General features: G+C 40.9%; 1 protein-coding gene across 7 annotated transcripts in view; it reads right to left on the bottom strand.

Annotated features, from left to right (window-relative positions):
- Positions 1-18,382, bottom strand: part of LOC109433178 (serine/threonine-protein kinase Genghis Khan) — a 187,331-nt gene that overhangs the window by 73,494 nt on the left and 95,455 nt on the right. For 2 of the 7 annotated variants that reach the window (XM_062860822.1, XM_062860823.1), the window contains exon 3: positions 3,793-3,850. The exons of the other annotated variants lie outside the window; for them this stretch is intronic. The gene's annotated coding sequence lies outside the window, so the exon portion shown is untranslated. The remainder of the gene's footprint in view (positions 1-3,792; positions 3,851-18,382) is intronic. 7 annotated transcript variants of the gene reach the window in all.

The following is an 18,382-nucleotide window of genomic DNA, read 5'->3' as shown; positions in this document are numbered from 1 at the left end:
AAAATTTCCTTCGCCGCTTAATTTTGCTCTTCTAAAATCGAATAACGCGTCTAAAATCTTACAACTAGAGAATTTATTACTTTAAATGCAAAATCAAATTTTGAAATTTCCCCTTAAACGCCTAAAGGTAGGCAATTTCATTTAAAATAAGTGATTTTTATCATAAACAATGACTATTTCTTCATAAAATAAACTTTTTATAACTATTTCATTTTCTGATTAGCTGAATTACATCCCTACCAAGGCTCCACAAAAATGTTAAAACAGATAATTCACGGGAAGTCCTATTAGCAATTGATTGTTTAGTAGCAATGATTTCAGTTAAATGAGAAATACATTGCAAATTCCTAGAAAAAATAAGGCAAAACTAACTTTTTTCTAAAAAATCAAAAGTCTACACTCATCTCTAGACATCTACGAATCAGATGACGTAAAAAGCTTAAGATCATTACGACGCTTAAGAGTTCCTAGTATGGAATTACAATGTAGTACCCGAGTGATCAATTTCACCCCGCTGATCAATTTGACCCCGGTTTACGGTACTACATTGTAATTGCATACCAAGAACTTCTAAGCGTCGCAATGATCTCAAACTTCTTACCTCATCTAGTTCATAAGTGTCTAGAGATGAGTTTAGACTTTTATTTGTTTAGGAAAAAGTTAGTTTTGCCTTATTTTTTTAGGAATTAGCCATGTATTCCTCACTTAGCTGAAATCATTGCTTCTAAACAATCGATTGCCACTAGGACTTCCCGTATTTTTTTTGTTTTAACATTTTTGTGGAGCATTGGTTGGAAAGTTATAAAGCTATTCTGAATTTAAATAAGTTAAAAAAAGTTCTTTTTTTGACGAAAAAGTCATTTATTGTAAGGTACCCCGGGGCAAGTGAGAATCTGGGGCAAGCGAGACCTATAGCTAGTATTTTTTTTTTATTTATTTTTAAGACTAACATTCTTCATGGAAAACATAGGTATCACACCTACGGATACTTTGAATACAAAAAATGTTATTGTTTCAACCATAAACACGGTGTGTTGTGTAGAACAACTTTATAATAAAAAAATAAGTAAGTCTGAAATTTTGCCCAATGATACTTTGGGCCATTCCCTTCAATTTGCTGGGTCGGTGGAAAACATCCATCGGGGGGTCTAGAACAATTTTTTTTGTAGGTTTTTCATGCAAAAACTGTCAAAAGCGCATATTGTAAATTATTGCATCTCTTACAAATAGTCACAACTTTTATGTCTTTGAAGATAAAACCATAAAATATTCAGGCGTTTCGAAGCAGTATGCGTAGATGACTGTGTGAAAATTTCATTGAAATATGTTGATGATTTTCAAGTAATAGCAAAACTATCAAACGCATTCTAAAATACTAAGCTTAGTAGCAAAAGTCCAACAAAATATCTAGGGTAATTTTCCAATTGTTGCACGGCTAAAAATTCGCCAATTGTTGCACACCTCATAAGAATAACATGGAGTGTGCAACAATAGGCGAGTTTTTAACTGTGCAACAATTGGAAAATTACCCTATATTTTTTATATAACAAAACATGGCAAATATTTAATTCTAAGCACTTTGAGTCATTATGATGGTACTGTGGAAACTTGTTTTTCAAATGATTAACAGATACTTAATCAAATACATGAAAGGAAAACACACACACTGTCATTATGTAGCTTTTCACAAAAGTATTAATTATTTATTTCAAGAACGTGGTTTTGGGTATACATGTCCAAAGTATCAAATTGCAAGCGAAAGGCTTTAGGGGAGCGTGGCGCAATAATTTGGATTACAAAAAACTGTTTGTTATTTTTTCGAAAGATATAGATTTATGTTGGAAATATTCTACTAGTAAACGACGCCCTAACAATGATCAATCACTTTTCCTCATGCTTGGAGGTTTCAAATTACATAGAAAATATTTTTTGAGACTTCATATGCAAATCGATAAGACTATATTAAAATCATTGTTATCAAATTGTTTTTCCTAGGCTTTATTCTGAACAGCCTAATTTTCATGCTTAATGTAGAAACATTTTCAATAAGTACTCCGTTCTTTCAACTATTCATTCAGTATCAGTTATTTGTTAATAAATGGTGGCATAAGCAATAAGCATTATATTGCTATTAAATTCAAAGAAAAACTTAAGTTTAGGTCCAACAGCTATGTCAAATATCGTGGAATAATTAGGAAACTATGTCTAGTACCGTAAAATTGCCCTTGATCGAATATTGCCCAACTGAATTCTGTTTTGAATTCAGTCCTCATTATTGTGCCCTTCAAGACAATGGTTAAATGTAGACTCACACCCACAACTTCAATGTTATTATAAGGTCTTTAACAGAGTTAACTTGTTTTTATTCTTTGACTAAGGTGCAATACTATTTAATTTTGAGCTTGTAAACATTAATTCCAAAATAATTCAGTTTCTGTACTTTTTCCTGGAAACAGAGATGTTTCCCAATCCTCGAGTGCTTTCTTGACTTACCAAATAACATTCAAATATTTTTTTAGGTAAAGCCGACATGCTCAGCAATCATGATAATTGTGTTTGTTATAGGATTCGTAATAGAGGCATACTTGTACTTGTGAACATGTATGCGCAAAACCACGTTCTTGAAATAAATAATTAATACTTGAAAAGCTACATTATGGCAGTGTGTGTGTTTTCCTTTCATGTATTTGACTATGTATCTGTTCATCATTTGAAAAACAAGTTTTCAAAAGTACCGCCATCATAATGACTGAAGGTGCTTAGAAGTGAATATTTTTCATGTATTATTATATAAAAAATATAGATATTTTGTTGATCTTTTGCTACTAAGCTTAGTACAAGGTTGCAACCATTCATTTGCGAAAATTTACATTCATTTGCTATTATCTCAGTTCAGAAGCATGCTATCGAAAAACAATGTATGGATGAATTTAACCTTGTAGTTTTGTCTGAAAGTTTGCCGAATAACATTGGGGTCGCACACGCATTCCAAAGTCGTGAGCGAGTTGTGAAGGCAACTTTCCACAGCGTGAATGAAATTTACATTCACCGCGTGGAGAGTTGCCTTCACAGCTCGCTCACGACTTTGGTATACGTTTGCGACCCCAATGTTATTCGGCAAACTTTCAGATAAAACTACAAGGGTAAATTCATCCATACATTGTTTTTCGATAGCATGCTTCTGAACTGAGATAATAGCAAATGAATGTAAATTTTCGCAAATGAATGGTTGCAACCTTGGCTTAGTATTTTGGAATGCGTTTGATAGTTTTGCTATTACTTGAAAACCATTCAACATATTTTAATGAAATTTTCACACAGTCATCTACGCATACTAGTTCGAAACGCCTGATAATTTTATGGTTCTATCTTCTAAGACAAACAAGTTGTGACTATTTGTAGGAGATGCAATAATTTGCTATATGCGCTTTTAACAGTTTTTGCATGAAAAACCTTAAAAAAAATTTGTTCTTGACCCCCCCGATGGATGTTTTCCACCGACCCAGCAAATTGAAGGGAATGGCCCAAAGTATCATTGGGCAAAATTTCAGACTTACTTATTTTTTTGTTTTAAAGTTGCTCTATAAACACACCGTGATAAAGAGACCATATACGTTATTGTTGTTCATATGTAATTTTCAATTTACTAGGTGAGATTGACGTGCTCTACTACATTCGTCGTTTAAAATAGATTTGTTATTCTGCAAATACTTTTTTTGGTTTCAGGCTAGTGTTTCTAGCTCTTGCAAATGATTTCAAGCGAAAAAGCTGTATTTTATTTTTATTTATTACCTTTAGTTAACTGCTCTCAGTTGCCCCAGAGCATTTCGCTATCTGCGGCAAGTGGGACCTATGAGAATAAACAAACACAATTTCATTTAGATTTCTGATTTAGATTATGAAATTCTTGTTTAAAATGGAAAAACCTTAGATAAAACACAAAATCAAAAGCATGTATTTTTTTATGTTTTCCTCTTAATATCCCAAGTAACAATTTTAATTTTATCAAAGTTTTTTAGCGATTCAAAAATCCTAAACATAAAACCATTGATGCCGACTTGAAAATGCTCTCGAGTTCTTGTATGCCTCAATAAGCCCAAGTTCTGGCTAGTTGGCCCAGTCTTATTAGGGTCTACAGGACTTCATATGCAAACCGGCTTAGGATTTCGGGTTGTATCATAGTTTTATCAATCTTCTAAATAAAACCATCTTCTGACTTGTAAAATAATTGTTTTGATTATTTTTCACTCTCAATGTTTGATCGTCAGAATAAATTATGCTTGGTTGTTTATCCAGCCATCAATTGGAAAGATGCAGATATGGAATTCAGATTTGTGTTCCTATTTAATACGTGTTAGGAGACATACCGCGGAAAATTTGTGGTGAATGTGACTGTGATAATGACAAAAACTAAGTGCGCCACACAAACTATGCATAATTTGGAAGTTAAATGCACTTAATTTACTCGGTGGAATTGGGTGCAAAAAAGGTTTTTTCAACACAGCGTAGTTTAAAAGACTTTATGTAATTTTTCTGACAAAATAAAATGACGGAAACGTGTTGTATGGTTTAATTTGATCTAAAGCTTTACGTGAAATCACAAAATTGAGTAATAATTTTTCTGTATTTACATGAATTATCCCGGCTAGGCGACATATTTTTCTGATAAAACTCTGTGTTCCTGATGTTTCCTCCAATAGGGCTAACCCTCCTAAGGTAGTCATAACTGAGCTCATGATAGAACTAGCGGTTTTATCACCGCATTTTTTTGGTTTATGTTACGGCCACGAAATCTTTTGTTGGTTTTATGCATTGCCTCACAGTTTTGTGTATTTGTTTACAAAAAAAAAATCTTTCCGACAACAACCGCAAATGCAAGTTTTATTGAAATGGTATATAATAAGTGATAAAACCAATTCATGTCTACTTGCAAGTCTTTAATTGGAGATGTTTATAGCAGAAGTTATATGATAGTTTTAAGGAACGCCAAAGGTTCAAAGAAAAAAACTATCACATAAAACTTATTTAGAACAACTTGTTTTTTGACATGCTCGTATAAAACCAGGATAAAACATGAAAAAACCTTCAAGGCATGCTGATTGTTACTTGGGATCTTCCATTATTTTTTCACTTAACGCTGCATAATGCATTCTTCTGAGCATTCAGATATCGTCCATAACCCTTTCGTGACGAACCAGCACAATTGTGCTGTTGAGCGGTAACAGTTTTGCATATTATTTTCATCTGTTTAGACTTTGTTTTATGTGATGTAAACTGTTTCAATAATTCAGCCATTACTTATACTTGTATGTGTGCAAAAAACTTTTGTTTACGTTGCCTGTGAGATTTACCACAACAAGGTAAACAAAAAGTGGGCAAAAACCGTAAAACATGAAAAAGTTTTATCTGTCGCATATTTTTTATTTCCGATTTATCTAGGTAGTCAAAGCTAGAAATCGGAAGATAAAGAGTAGTTCTTTCAAATAAGGGAAAATAATTGCTGTTTTGTTGGGAAGTCTAAGAGTTCTGGAGAGCCAAAGTTGAGCAATTTGTATGGAAATTTCGCTTTTTTGCGCTCCGTCACGAAAGGGGTAAAAAAATAAATTAGGGAAATAGCCTTTTCAAAATTCATGATTAAAAAAACATTATTTAATGATCGTAAGATTATGTAAGGGAGAAGATATTACTGAAAATCTCGAAACCTCAGATTTACTATTGGCGAGATTTATCAACTATATAATATAGAGGCCAAGTTTTGAAATCTTTTGTCTTCACTTTATGGCGCTTTTTGTATAAAAAATAAATCAATTTATTTTGTATAAGCTGCTAGAGTTGATTTAAGTTTTTATCCCCAGCGATTTGTTAAGTGTTACGTAATTTATGCATGATACCATTAGCCTCTTCTTATTTTAATCTCTAAACATAGTCATTCATATTAGAGATTTATGATTTATGTTACCTTATTTGTTGCAACCTATATTAAGCCCTTTGAACAAAAACTCTGAATAGGTTCCACTTGCCCCGTGAAACGCAGTAAATGAAGATCTGCTACACTTTTCATTAAGGACTGTTCATTAAAGAAAGTGGACATCTGTTTACCAATAGTTTAGAGTTAAAACTAAACAAAAAATTGTGAATTTTTGCTCAGTGTGTAAAAACATTGTTCACTTCGGCAATACACTCAAAGAAAACGGAAAAAGTAAGAAATTTCGAGCGTTAGGTCGTATTAGCTTTGCGACTAGCAGATTAATTCTGAACAAATGGTGTTCCAAAAAGTTGTCGTTTCGAGAATTGGCTTACTAATACACTTCCGGGACCGCAATTTTTTAACGCTAAGCAGGGGACAGTTGTGGCGGATGATATAGGGTACATCAGAACTGAAAAATTTGGGAAAAAGTTTTAGTGTGGTAAGCCAATTGTTAATGTGGCTTAAAGAGTTCTTCGTATTTCACAACGGGAACAATCAACGGTGAAAATAACAGAAAGGAATGCATCAAAAAACGACTTCTACTTATCTACCGAAAACATACGGATCCACTTTTGTTTTAGGTGGATCTGGCATCCGCTTATTACGCTTCTTCTACACTAGAGATGCTCAATACGGGAAAAAGTCGATTTTGTCGAAAAATGGCAAAATCCACAAAACTTCTCTGAACAGCGTCCTGTGGAAAGATACTGGACAATAATTTAGCGGCATCTTAAGCAAGATGGAAGAGAAGCAAGCTCTGTTGATTGGTTCAAAAAAATTTGGCCTGCGGCACAACGAAAAGTTACGGAGAAAGTTGTGCAGAATCTAATGGGAGGTGTCAAGAGGAAAGTCCGAGCGTTCTTCCGAAAAGCGAAGTAAATGTTCAAACTCACGTGAATTTGGCCACATGTATGTTGATTGTCATTTATATAAAATAAACTTATGAATTTGTTCGAAAATACATATTTTCTATTGAAAAACAGGTGTCCACTTTCTTTAATGAACAGTCTTTATATGCAGAATATATGGAATGTAAAAATTTTGAAACAATTTTTATGCACGTTAATAAGTACAAATATACCAACAACGTCTTTTGGCTCCATTGGAATTATTAAAGAATTTGTGTTCTAAAATTGTTGGCATGACAAAACCAAATTAGCATTTTTTTAGGTCCCACTTGCCCCGGGGTACCTTAACAAAAAACACTTATTTCAAAGGAAATTGCCTACCTTTAGGCGTTAAGGGGGAAATTTCAAAATTTAATTTTGCATTTTAAGTGTCAAATTCATTAGTTGTAAGAGTTTTGACGCGTTATTTGGGTTTAGAAGAGCAAAATTAAGTGGATAAGGATTTTTATCTTTTTAACCGATGCTTAATTGTATACTGATCAATTTTGCCCCAAAGTGGCATCCTCGATTTTTTGATTTTTGAAATAATTTAACTAAAAGTTTAAATTTGTTGAACAAAATTCTGTTACATTGTTTCATAGAGATTCACTGGGTACTGATTTTACAGAAATTCTTTTGGCAATATTTGAATTGTCACTCATGTTATCCACAAAAGTCGTTTTAAAGTGATCAATTTGACCCCGGATTACGGTACTAAATGCATTTGTTTTAGTGATTAGTTGAGTTTATAATTATTATTACTATAGGAGTTGTTATGCCCGAATAATGCATACATTATACATAAGAATCAAGTATCTGATGTTCAGCAAAACGAATCGATGAGAAAACCCGACTAAAGTTTACTAACGACTTATATAGCAAGTCGATCAACAGATCCAATTTTCCCAACATTTCAGGATGATCCCTGACTTCTGCGTATGATGGCACAGCATCCGTCGTTGTGCCAGGAAAACCACAACTAGATAGTAGGAAAAAAACGGGATACTGTTAAAATATACAGTAGTAGACAAAACCGTATGAGCTTGAATTGTGGTATTTATAACAAAGATAACTCGTAAATCAACAATTCGCAACAAATTGCACATTTTCTACATCTTGACATAGTTAGAATTTCGAAACAAGCAGTAAACAGAGCTACACCATCATGACGACCAGCACTGTAAACCGTGCGGCAGATGTTCCGAACAGTTTTCCTATCTTCCGTTGTAGTAGGTACGGTGCAGTGAGTAACGTCCTGAATGTGTCACACAGCTCGGTGCAAACGTGCATGTACCAGACAGAGAAGACTTCGGTTTATATTTGTTTTGCAATTAAGCTTCTGTGCAGTTTTTGGCCGCGAACGAATGGGATCTTGCTGTTTGTTGCTGGCTGCTATGTTTATGTATCACACGCCACAGATGCAGCAGCAGCGGCAACAGCGAACACGTTTTGCACACTATATTTCACATTGTCGTCCTTGATCCTTATCATAGTGGCTGGCTGCGCACAGAGGGTCTCCTATATATCTCGTATCTACCAACTATATGTACGGTTCATCCAAAACTACGAGGTCTGTTTACAGTTTGCCGCCGCCGTTGCGAGAAGTTTGCTTATCTCGTCGACGATGTCGACGTTGTTGTCCAGCGACCTACAGCAACGTCCCTATGGTATACAGAGCTACGAAGCGACCGACGATGCTAAACCATAAAATTGCGTATGACTCTCTGTTGCCTTAGTTTTTGGATTGTGGTACATGATCCAAACATGGAATGGAAAATATAGAAATAAGGGTGAGCCGGGATAATCCGGGATGAAGTTGAATTTAATTTAATAGGAGGCAATCAGTGAAGTACTAGATTGAAAGTAGTGAGCTGGATTTTTGTATGGTGAGATGTTCAATTCTCCATTTTTGCAATGAATTGGTGCAAACAGCGTGGGTTATATGATTTCTTGGCTAATTTGATGCTGTTTGAGCAAAAGTTTGGGTAACTTTGTTGTTGTATTATTTATTTCATGCAACTTCAACAATACAGTTACCCAAACTTTTGCTCAAACAGCATCAAATTAGTCAAGAAATCATAATACCCACGCTGTTTGAACCATTTCATTGCAGAAATGGAGAATTGAACATCTCACCATACAAAAATCCAGCTCACTACTTTCAATCTAGTACTTCACTGATTGCCTCCTATTGATTTTTCTCGGCACAGCTCGATTCTATTTCCATCGCCAACATGAGTGAGAGTACCGAATCGAAATAGATCGATTTGGTGGATATTGTTTGGAGTAATAAACAAAACCTTATGTTTCTGTTTGGCTGGGAAAATACCCTTCTGTTTGTTTAAAAAGTTATCCCTGGATAAGTTTATTTACAAATTGAAGATCTGTTCCATCTGAGTGTACGTGTTTCTTTACTTCCATATTTACGTTCTAACTGAAACTCGTTTGGTGTCTCATATGAGTATTTTAGGAATTTTTATTAAACAATGTACATTTTCAGGTAGATGTGTATGGTACTGTTGCGAACTTTTATAGTATCGTATGATCCATATTTTGTTGTCGATTTTTACTTCGTAAACTACGTTTTGAGCGAATTTGGAGGATAATACTCTATTCGGGATAGTTTCATCTCCTAACAAGTTATAAACAACGTTAAAGTTATGTTAACGTAATTAAAACGTCTCTGCTTTTTAACTCAACAATATTTTGCTCTTCACACACACAAAAAAAATGATGGAATGTGCACTTACACCGAGTACATAATTGAACTGATCAAAGGAATATCCGACTACACAGGTTTAATAAAAACGGCCATTAGCAAAATCATTCAACCAGCAATCCCTGCGAACAAAATGAGTCATAATTAAGTAATTAGCACTGACAAGAGTATCGCCGTCGATGTAATCACCATGAAAAAAAAAGCTCTATCCCTGTAGGTCTCGGAAGTAGTCAAGTCTGGATACAGAGAGAAACGAGGCCATAGCGGCGCGCCTCTGCTGGTATCAACTAAAAGGAGCATGAAGCGTCATGCATACTAATATACTTGCTAGCTAGACAAATATGTGCATCACCAGTCGCCACAAACGATCGGAAGCCGCGCTGGCATCTGATGGGGAAACATTTTATGCATACGTGCTGAATTCGGTAGCGTTGCCGCGCTAGGAAAGACGGAAGCCCTCACCAACAGCATCGCGATGCATCGATGATGGTGCACAGTGGTCTAAAACGGGATGAGGTTGTCGAAATGTTAATTCAAAAATGTTATTTTAATATGTTCAATACAACTAACAAAGATTCCATGATATAATTCGGGATATGCGAGGATTAGGGCCTTGAATGGTAGAAGGCAGCACTACGAAGAACATTAGAATTATCCTGAAGATAACGGAAGAAAGCTATGTCAGAACAGAGGACGATAGAAACAAACAAACTTCCGTATTGAGCATAATGAACGATGATCCATTAATCTTGAATCCATCTGTTATACTAGTGAAACACTTGAGTATCCTGAGCAAATTTGCTTGTAATGAATAGAAAATGACGCCCATCGATATTGGTACTGAATTTTCAGCAATAGGACGCAATCAGTGAAGTACTAGATTGAAAGCTGGATTTTTGTATGGTGAGGTGATCAATTCTCCATTTCTGCAATGAAATTTGTTTATTTGTTTATTTGTTATTCCAACTGATCTTGTACAGATCTTATTGAAATTTGATATGGAAATACATAGCATATTGAACAGTCACACAAACACAATATCAAACAGAAATTTCAAGCATAAATTACTTTAAATGGTTGTCTAACAGTTATTACATGACAAAGAATTTTACTACACATTGTTATTATCCTTAGATCATAATGAAACTATGACTACGGCTCCCACAAGTAGGTGTGAAATTCTCTGAAATCAGTTCCAGTTGGCCAAGTCGATGTGCGTAACGCCAGTCCTTTTAACCCTTTCGAGCCGGAGGGGTCATATATGACCCCGGCGATGAAACCGAGCATCACAAACTTGTTCGACACCAGCGAGGTTACGTCGACAGCGGCGAAAAAAATCGGCTCCAAAAGGTTAAACGAGCCTCAATACCGACCTTGAAGGAAATATACGGCAATGACGATGGATCTTTCCACATGGGGACGAGCTTTCTAACTACTGCAGCAACATCTGGACCCAGGTTATCCACAACCATCTTGGCTATGTCGTGTTCAGTAACGTGGTTCTTCAGTCTCGTGAAAAAGAGCCAACATTTGTCATCCAATACGCCGGAAGCAACGGAAGTATTTGGATTGCTAGAGCTTCGTGTTCCGCATAACAGTCTTGATGACAGGCGTGATGACGACATCGGAGAAGACTGAGCACCAGGAGGCTCAACACTAGAGATTCGTAGAGATTGATTGTCAGCTGCAGATTCGATAATAGTACAGTTTCTAAGAGTATCCTGAATGGCAGAGATTTGTTTCTTCATCTCCAAGATTTCAACGTCGTATGACAACTTTGCTTCCATAGAATCTGGTAGGGGGCTAGCCTGATGATTATCATTCTTTTGGGGTAAACGGTCATTTCGAATGCCTCATATCTGCTGCATACACGGGTCGCAAATCCACCACATATTGGATTTCTCTAGATAATCTTTCAAATCTTCACAACTAAGATTGACACATTTAATGTGATACACATTGCCACAAAAACCTTCGCAAGCGATACAGTCGTCACCTCTGGCAATTGAAGAGATGCATTGTTTGCAGATCCTCATTGTGTTTTCTGTTGATCTCGTAAACATTCTGCACAGTGCACAGCGAAACAAACTTGGTCTCAGTGTTTGCAATGGCTGAGATTGAAAATTGATTCCGATATTTATGGAATACACACTACGATGTTGGGAAACTGATTACAGGCCTAAACTGAAGGCCACGAAACTGAAACTTGGATCGCGATCTTTCGTATATTTCAAACTTAAAAACATATCAAATTTCCGATGAAAACTGCAGCTTCAAAGAAAAACAACCGACATGTAGCGAAACAATGATACAAACAGCGTGGGTATTATGATTTCTTGCCTAATTTGATGTTGTTTGAGCAAAAGTTTGGGTAACTGTGCTGTTGAAGTTGCAAGAAATAAATAATACAACAATACAGTTACCCAAACTTTTGCTCAAACTGCATCAAATTAGTCGAAAAATCATAATATCCACGCTGCTTGTACCATTTCATTGCAGAAATGGAGAAATGATCATCTCACCATACAAAAATCCAGCTCACTACTTTCAATCTAGTACTTCACTGATTGCGTCCTATTGCAAATTTAATGGGTCGTTGCACAGGCAAAAATATAGATTGCGAGACGCAGTCGCTATCACATATGATTTGTATGCAGAAGGTCCTGGGTTCAATCTATAGCCGTTCCTTATCCCTTAAATTATTTCTTCTTACAAGAGACAAAATAAGGAACCCAAAACTGGCAAAACGAGTTATGATTCACTGATGAGTGTTTTTATGTTAAAAACACATAGAAATCGGTATACTATCATGACTCGTTTCGCTATAACATAACCTCGACGTTACATTTGTTAAATTTAGAACTAAAAATGATAACTTGCGGTATGAAATCATGCCACATGTACCCTGAATCATGACGAAAATTTATTAAATCATAAGTCTTTCATGAATAAGAACTAAAACCTAGAACTAAGACTATAAAAGAATCCAGTCAATTTGTTAGCTTCGTGTACCAGTATTAATTTTAGTACACATTTGGGACCAGATTTTCCATAATTCGAACCACTGCTCTCGTGGTTTCTGATTCGGATCGAAAAGTGTTGAAAAAAGAAGAGATCTCGACAGTCACCCTGACTTACTGACTGAGTGACTGCTGTGCTGCATTCGTGCATCATCAACCGTAAAATTTAATCTTCCTTCAAGTGTGGCCTGTATGCACACAATCTATTCAAGCGGGCCTCTGCTCTGCTGGCTGGTGGGGTATGATACGTTTTTTTTTTCGTTCCACCGAGATCCTCTGCCAATCCAATCACGTGCGGCAAAGGGTACGGTCGAGCGAGATGGAGACGAAGCGCTTCCGATACACACGACTTTGTTCTACACGACCGTGCCGCCGTGCCGTAGCTGGCTGCGAGTGTGCTGTTATGCAATTTAGAGCCACATGTACGATGATAAGTACTTATGATAAGTTGGCATGTGCGCGTGTTCTTGGCTTTCGTCTTTCATAACCGGTTCGTTCGTCCAATTATTATACTTCTAGGGGCTGGTATGTGCGCTATCATAGACAACGAGGAACAACCCGCACAGTGTCTCCACCAGACAGTTTATTTAACAGATTTGAATTACAAAGAACAGTCGTTCGTGATACAGTAGCCGTTATGATTTTGACCAAAGTAATATTGTATTCAACCACCATGCAGACCGTCATCCATCCTGCAAAGGGGTTGGCGAAAGGAATTTATAAGTGATACTACTTTCCGCAGCAACAACAAAAACTGTGTTAAGTAGAAGGGAAACCCCAGTCTGCAAGCACAAAGGTAGCACGAAAGACAACAGGCCAGTCTAGAAAGATTACCAAAGGAATGGAAGTGGGTCACAAATCTAAGTTACTGTAACACACCACACAATAGAAAACCCGCTCGCGACCCGCGTACGTGCCTCGGGTGTTGCACTTGTCTTGATTTACTACTTCAACACGGTTGCCAGAGCTATACCACTGACTGACTGTTTGCTGCTGTTTGTGTGCGGTTTGCAGTTAGCAGGAGGAGTCGCACTTCGTTACCACAAGAGTGACGTTCAGAATAATATTTCATCCCATATAGACTCGGTTACAAATACCGTGAAAGCTTTGCACGCTGGCGCTGGGTGGTGTCGAGTGAGGAATATGAAGTATTTTCAAACAATTAGCATGTAAGCATCCAGCACGTAACGCACGCAAGGAAGTCACCTGCTGCTGCTATGAATGCGATGTGTTACTCTACTCCACCGCTTGTCTGCGATCCAGCTCTAGCATGGGATCGCGTGTCATAAATTTGCTGCATGTCTTTTTTTTTTTTTTTTTTTTTATAGAAAGAGGAAATCTGCCTTTACAGATACCCGAGAGGTGGGTCCTCAGGTTATGTGGGGTCGACACTAAAACCTCTTTCTCTCTTCTTCCTTACCTTCGCGGTACGCCCGTTAGGGATGACTTCGAGAAGGGGGGATGACTTCGTACAATGAGTACACTCTAATGGTAAGCGTTCCACCTGCTACCGCCTTAAGTTGTTCACTCTTCCCCGGAGGCTCGGGCCCTGGCTAGTGCATAGACTACCCGTTGGGCTCAAGCTCCTGGATGGGGAGGGGGAGCCAACTCAACTAGCTGTTGTTCGGCTCGCCATTTTCTCTGTAGTTCAAGGACGATTCGAGATACCGAGGAAGAAACGGCATCCCACTTGTCCTCCCCCGTACACATCCTTTCAACAATGTTGTCGGGAGTGATGTCTCTACCGCATATCTCCTGCATACTCGACCTTTGCTCCACGAAGCGTGGGCATTCAAAGAGCACATGCTCCGCGGTCTCGTCGCAATCTGCACACTCCGGACATGAAGGAGAACCAGCGTGTCCGAATCTGTGCAGATACCACCTAAAGCACCCATGACCTGACAGAAATTGTGTCAAGTGAAAGTTCACCTCGCCATGGGGCCTGCTCGTCCACTTGGACACGCTCGGTATGAGCCTGTGTGTCCATCTACCCTTGCTGGAATTTGTCCAATCTCTCTGCCATTTCAACATCGACGATGTTCTGGCAATCCGTCTCGCGCCTCTTGTGCCTCGACTCGCAAAGCACTCCTCGTCCTCTGACACCACAAGTGCTATGGGCATCATACCCGCCAGCACGCATACCGCGTCCTTTGACACCGTACGGTATGCGCTGATGACCCTAAGGGCCATCAACCTGTGTGTACTTTCGAGCCTCTCTACGTTTCGCTTGGCCACTAGCGCGCTCGACCATGCAGCGGCACCATACCGTAGTATGGAGACCGCTACTGTCGCGAGAAGTCTACGCTTACTCGAGACAATTGCCGAGCTATTTGACATTATCTTCGATAATGCCGCAATCGCCATGCTCGCCCTCTTGCAAGCATATTCCACGTGACTACTAAAGTTCAGCTTATCATCGATCATGACTCCGAGTTGCCTCAATGAGCGCTTGGAGTTGATCTCACACCCGCCTGTGGTGACCACCGCCTGTTGTTCCGACTGACGGTTGTTCACCAACACCACTTCCGTCTTGTGGTGTGCGAGTGCCAGCTGACGTGACCTCATCCAGTCCTCTATTACGCCAATTGCATGCTCCGCTGTCAGTTCCACTTCCTCTATCGACTCGCCGCATACCGTGAGGGTAATGTCATCCGCGAAGCCGACCAGCTTTACGCCCGGTGGAAGTGTGAGCCTCAATACACCATCGTACGCCGCGTTCCATAGTACCGGGCCCAGGATTGACCCTTGTGGTACTCCCGCGGTGATGTTGTACCTCTTTTCGCCCTCATCTGTGTCATAGAGTAGCACCCTATTCTGGAAATAACTCTCCAGTATCCGGCGTAAACTATTCGGGACACCTAAGTGTTGAATGGCACATTCAATAGCCGCCCAACTGACGCTATTGAAAGCATTCTTCACATCCAACGTGACTACCGCGCAGTAACGAATTCCTCTACGGTTATTCTGGAACGCTATCTCGGCCGCTTTAGTTACGGCCTTAATAGCGTCCACCGTCGATCGACCCTTACGGAAGCCAAACTGGTTATCCGAGAGCCCAGAGTCATCTGGTTTCTCGGTGTAGACCAGTAGCCTCGACAGGATGATTCGTTCCAACAGTTTCCCGGAGGTGTCTAGTAGGCAGATAGGTCTGTATGCCGACGGGTCGCCGGGTGGCTTCCCGTGCTTTGGCAACAGAACCAATCTTTGCCTTTTCCACCTCTCCGGAAATTCGCCTCTATCCAGGCACATCTGCATAGCCATTCTGAACATATCAGGGCATGCCTCGATGGCCGACTTGATGGCTACCGTTGGGATACCGTCCGGACCCGGAGCCTTGTTCAACTTGAGCGACTTCGCAATTACGATGAGCTCATCGTTCGTCACTGGGGCTACCTCCCCCTGGTCTATTCGGCCAGGGGGGATGGCAGCCCATGGTCTTGTATCGTGGCGTGGAAACAACGTTTCCACGATCCTCTGTAGCATCACGGGTGAACGTTCCGGGGGCGCAGACGCCCCTTTCGTTTTGGCCATGACTACCCTGTAGGCATCGCCCCAAGGTGTCGTGTTGGCTGCCTGGCAGAGATTTTCGAAACACGCTCGTTTTCGTGCCTTAATCTCTTTGCTCAGTGCCAGTTTAGCCGCCCTATAGACCTCGCCTCTTTCCGCTCTACCCTCATCGGTACGAGCTCTTTGCATCCTCCTCCTCGCTCTTAGGCAGGACGCTCTGAGTTCTGCGATTTCAGGACACCACCAGTATACCGGTTTTCGTCCATTCCTGGGTAGCGCGCGTCTAGGCATCGCGGCATCGCATGCACGGCTTAGAGATCCGACTAGATCATCACTGGACAGATCGTCGATGTTAGGCTCCATACGCAACCTTTCGACGAATGACGCCTTATCGAAGCGCGAAGTCAACCATCCTCGATGGTTGTCTATGACCTTCGGCTGCGTCCTCCTACCACCATGTTCCACCCTATAGCGTACCGCTAGATGGTCACTGTGCGTGTACCCATCATCGACCCTCCAATCTGAGCTAGGGTTTAAACCCGGGCTCCAGAAGGTCACGTCAATGATGGATTCTCGACCGTTCCTGCTGTAGGTCGTTTTTTCACCTACGTTCGCTACCTCTACATTCAGTCTAGCCATGGCTTCGAGTAGTGTCCAGCCTCTCGCGTTAGTCGATCGGCTACCCCACTCAATCGCCCAGGCGTTGAAGTCTCCGCCGATGACCAAGGGACTCAACCCTACTAGCGCGTTTGTTAACGCATCCAGCATTGCTGAGAACTGGTCTATCGGCCACCTGGGTGGGGCATAACAACTACAGTAGTACACCCCATTTATCTTCGCTATTGCGAAGCCCTCGTGCGACCTAGAAATTACTTCCTGGATCGGGAAACGACCGGTTGTACAGATCGCTGCTAGCTTAGCCTTATCCGCTACCCAGTTCCCGTTGTCGGGTGGGATGCAGTAGGGGTCAGCTAGCAGGGCGATGTCTGTACTAGACTCCGAGACTGACTGCCACATCAGCTGCTGCGCAGCTTCACAGTGATTCAGGTTTAGCTGTGTAACCTGCATTATCGCTTAACACTTCGACCTCCTCGCGTGGCTGGGCATTTAGGCCCGCCCGTCATGTGGCCCTTGTTCGCCGTGCAAATCAGGCATTTTGGTGCCGAGTTGCACTCCCTGGCGAAGTGGCCTTCTACTCCGCACCTTCTGCAGAGTTTGCTCCGGTCCGGGCCTTTGCAAGCCCAGGACTTATGTCCTTGCTCGAAGCACTTGAAGCACGCCAGCGGCGGCTCGTGTATGCTGAGCGGACACACTGACCAAGCTAACTTGACGCTGCCGACTGTTACCGCCTTGTTCGCCTCCCCTACGGGGAGTTTGAACGTGGCAATCTGCGTACCAGCCGGACCCTTTCGCATGTGGATCGATGCACTTGGTACATCTACATCGCACTGCTGCTTAAGTACGGCTGCGAGCTCCTCTGCGCAGGCGATCTCGTCCAGGTTTTTACACTGGAGAGTTGCCTCCGCAGTTAGAGCTCTTACCTGTACTTTTCCTCCGAGTACCTCCTGGGCTAGTGCCTTGTAGGATGCGCCTTTCTCGGCCGCATCCTTCTTCAGCACTACCATCATCTCTCCGGTCCTGGTGCGTCGGATGCTTTTAACATCCGCGCCCATCGGTGAGAGACGGTTTTCGCCCCGCATGGCCTTCAGCACCTCGGCGTATGTGTCCGCCTCGGCTTTGATGACCAGCGCGTCGCTCCTTACGCGCTTGCGGGCTGTTTTCCCTTTTCTCGGATGTTTTCTATTTCCAACCGTGATCCAAGGGTTCTCTTTCCCTTGGTCTGGTTGGCTACCACCCCTCTTGGGATTGGCCTTACCACGTGCGCGTTTCGCAACCGGTTTGGATGCCTGGTTGCTCACGCCGGCCGCACCCTTTACCTCCCTCTGTGGTTCTACTCCTGCCTCTGCCTGTCGTTGCTTAGGCCGTGGCTTAACGACAGGCTTCGTACGTGCAGCTTGGGTCGTAGGGCGGCTTGACCGCTCCGCTACTGCCCCGGCGAGCTGCATGGTCTCGTGCTGTTTCGTCGCTTTATCCGCAAAGAGGACGCTGTCCGTCTGCGTGGACCGTTCCTCCTTGCTCGCGTCGGCAGCACCTCGCTCCTCTGCCAGGAGATCGAACTCCTTCTTGGCCAGAGCTAGCGATTTTCGCAACTTCAGAAGGCCCTGCTTCAGGTCCTTACTGATGTTGTGACGACCACTTGCGTAGCCGATCAGCTCGTCTA

This window comes from Aedes albopictus, chromosome 3 (genome assembly GCF_035046485.1).
Source record: "Aedes albopictus strain Foshan chromosome 3, AalbF5, whole genome shotgun sequence".
Taxonomy (NCBI): domain Eukaryota; kingdom Metazoa; phylum Arthropoda; class Insecta; order Diptera; family Culicidae; genus Aedes; species Aedes albopictus.
This window is presented reverse-complemented; position numbering and strand designations above follow the sequence as displayed.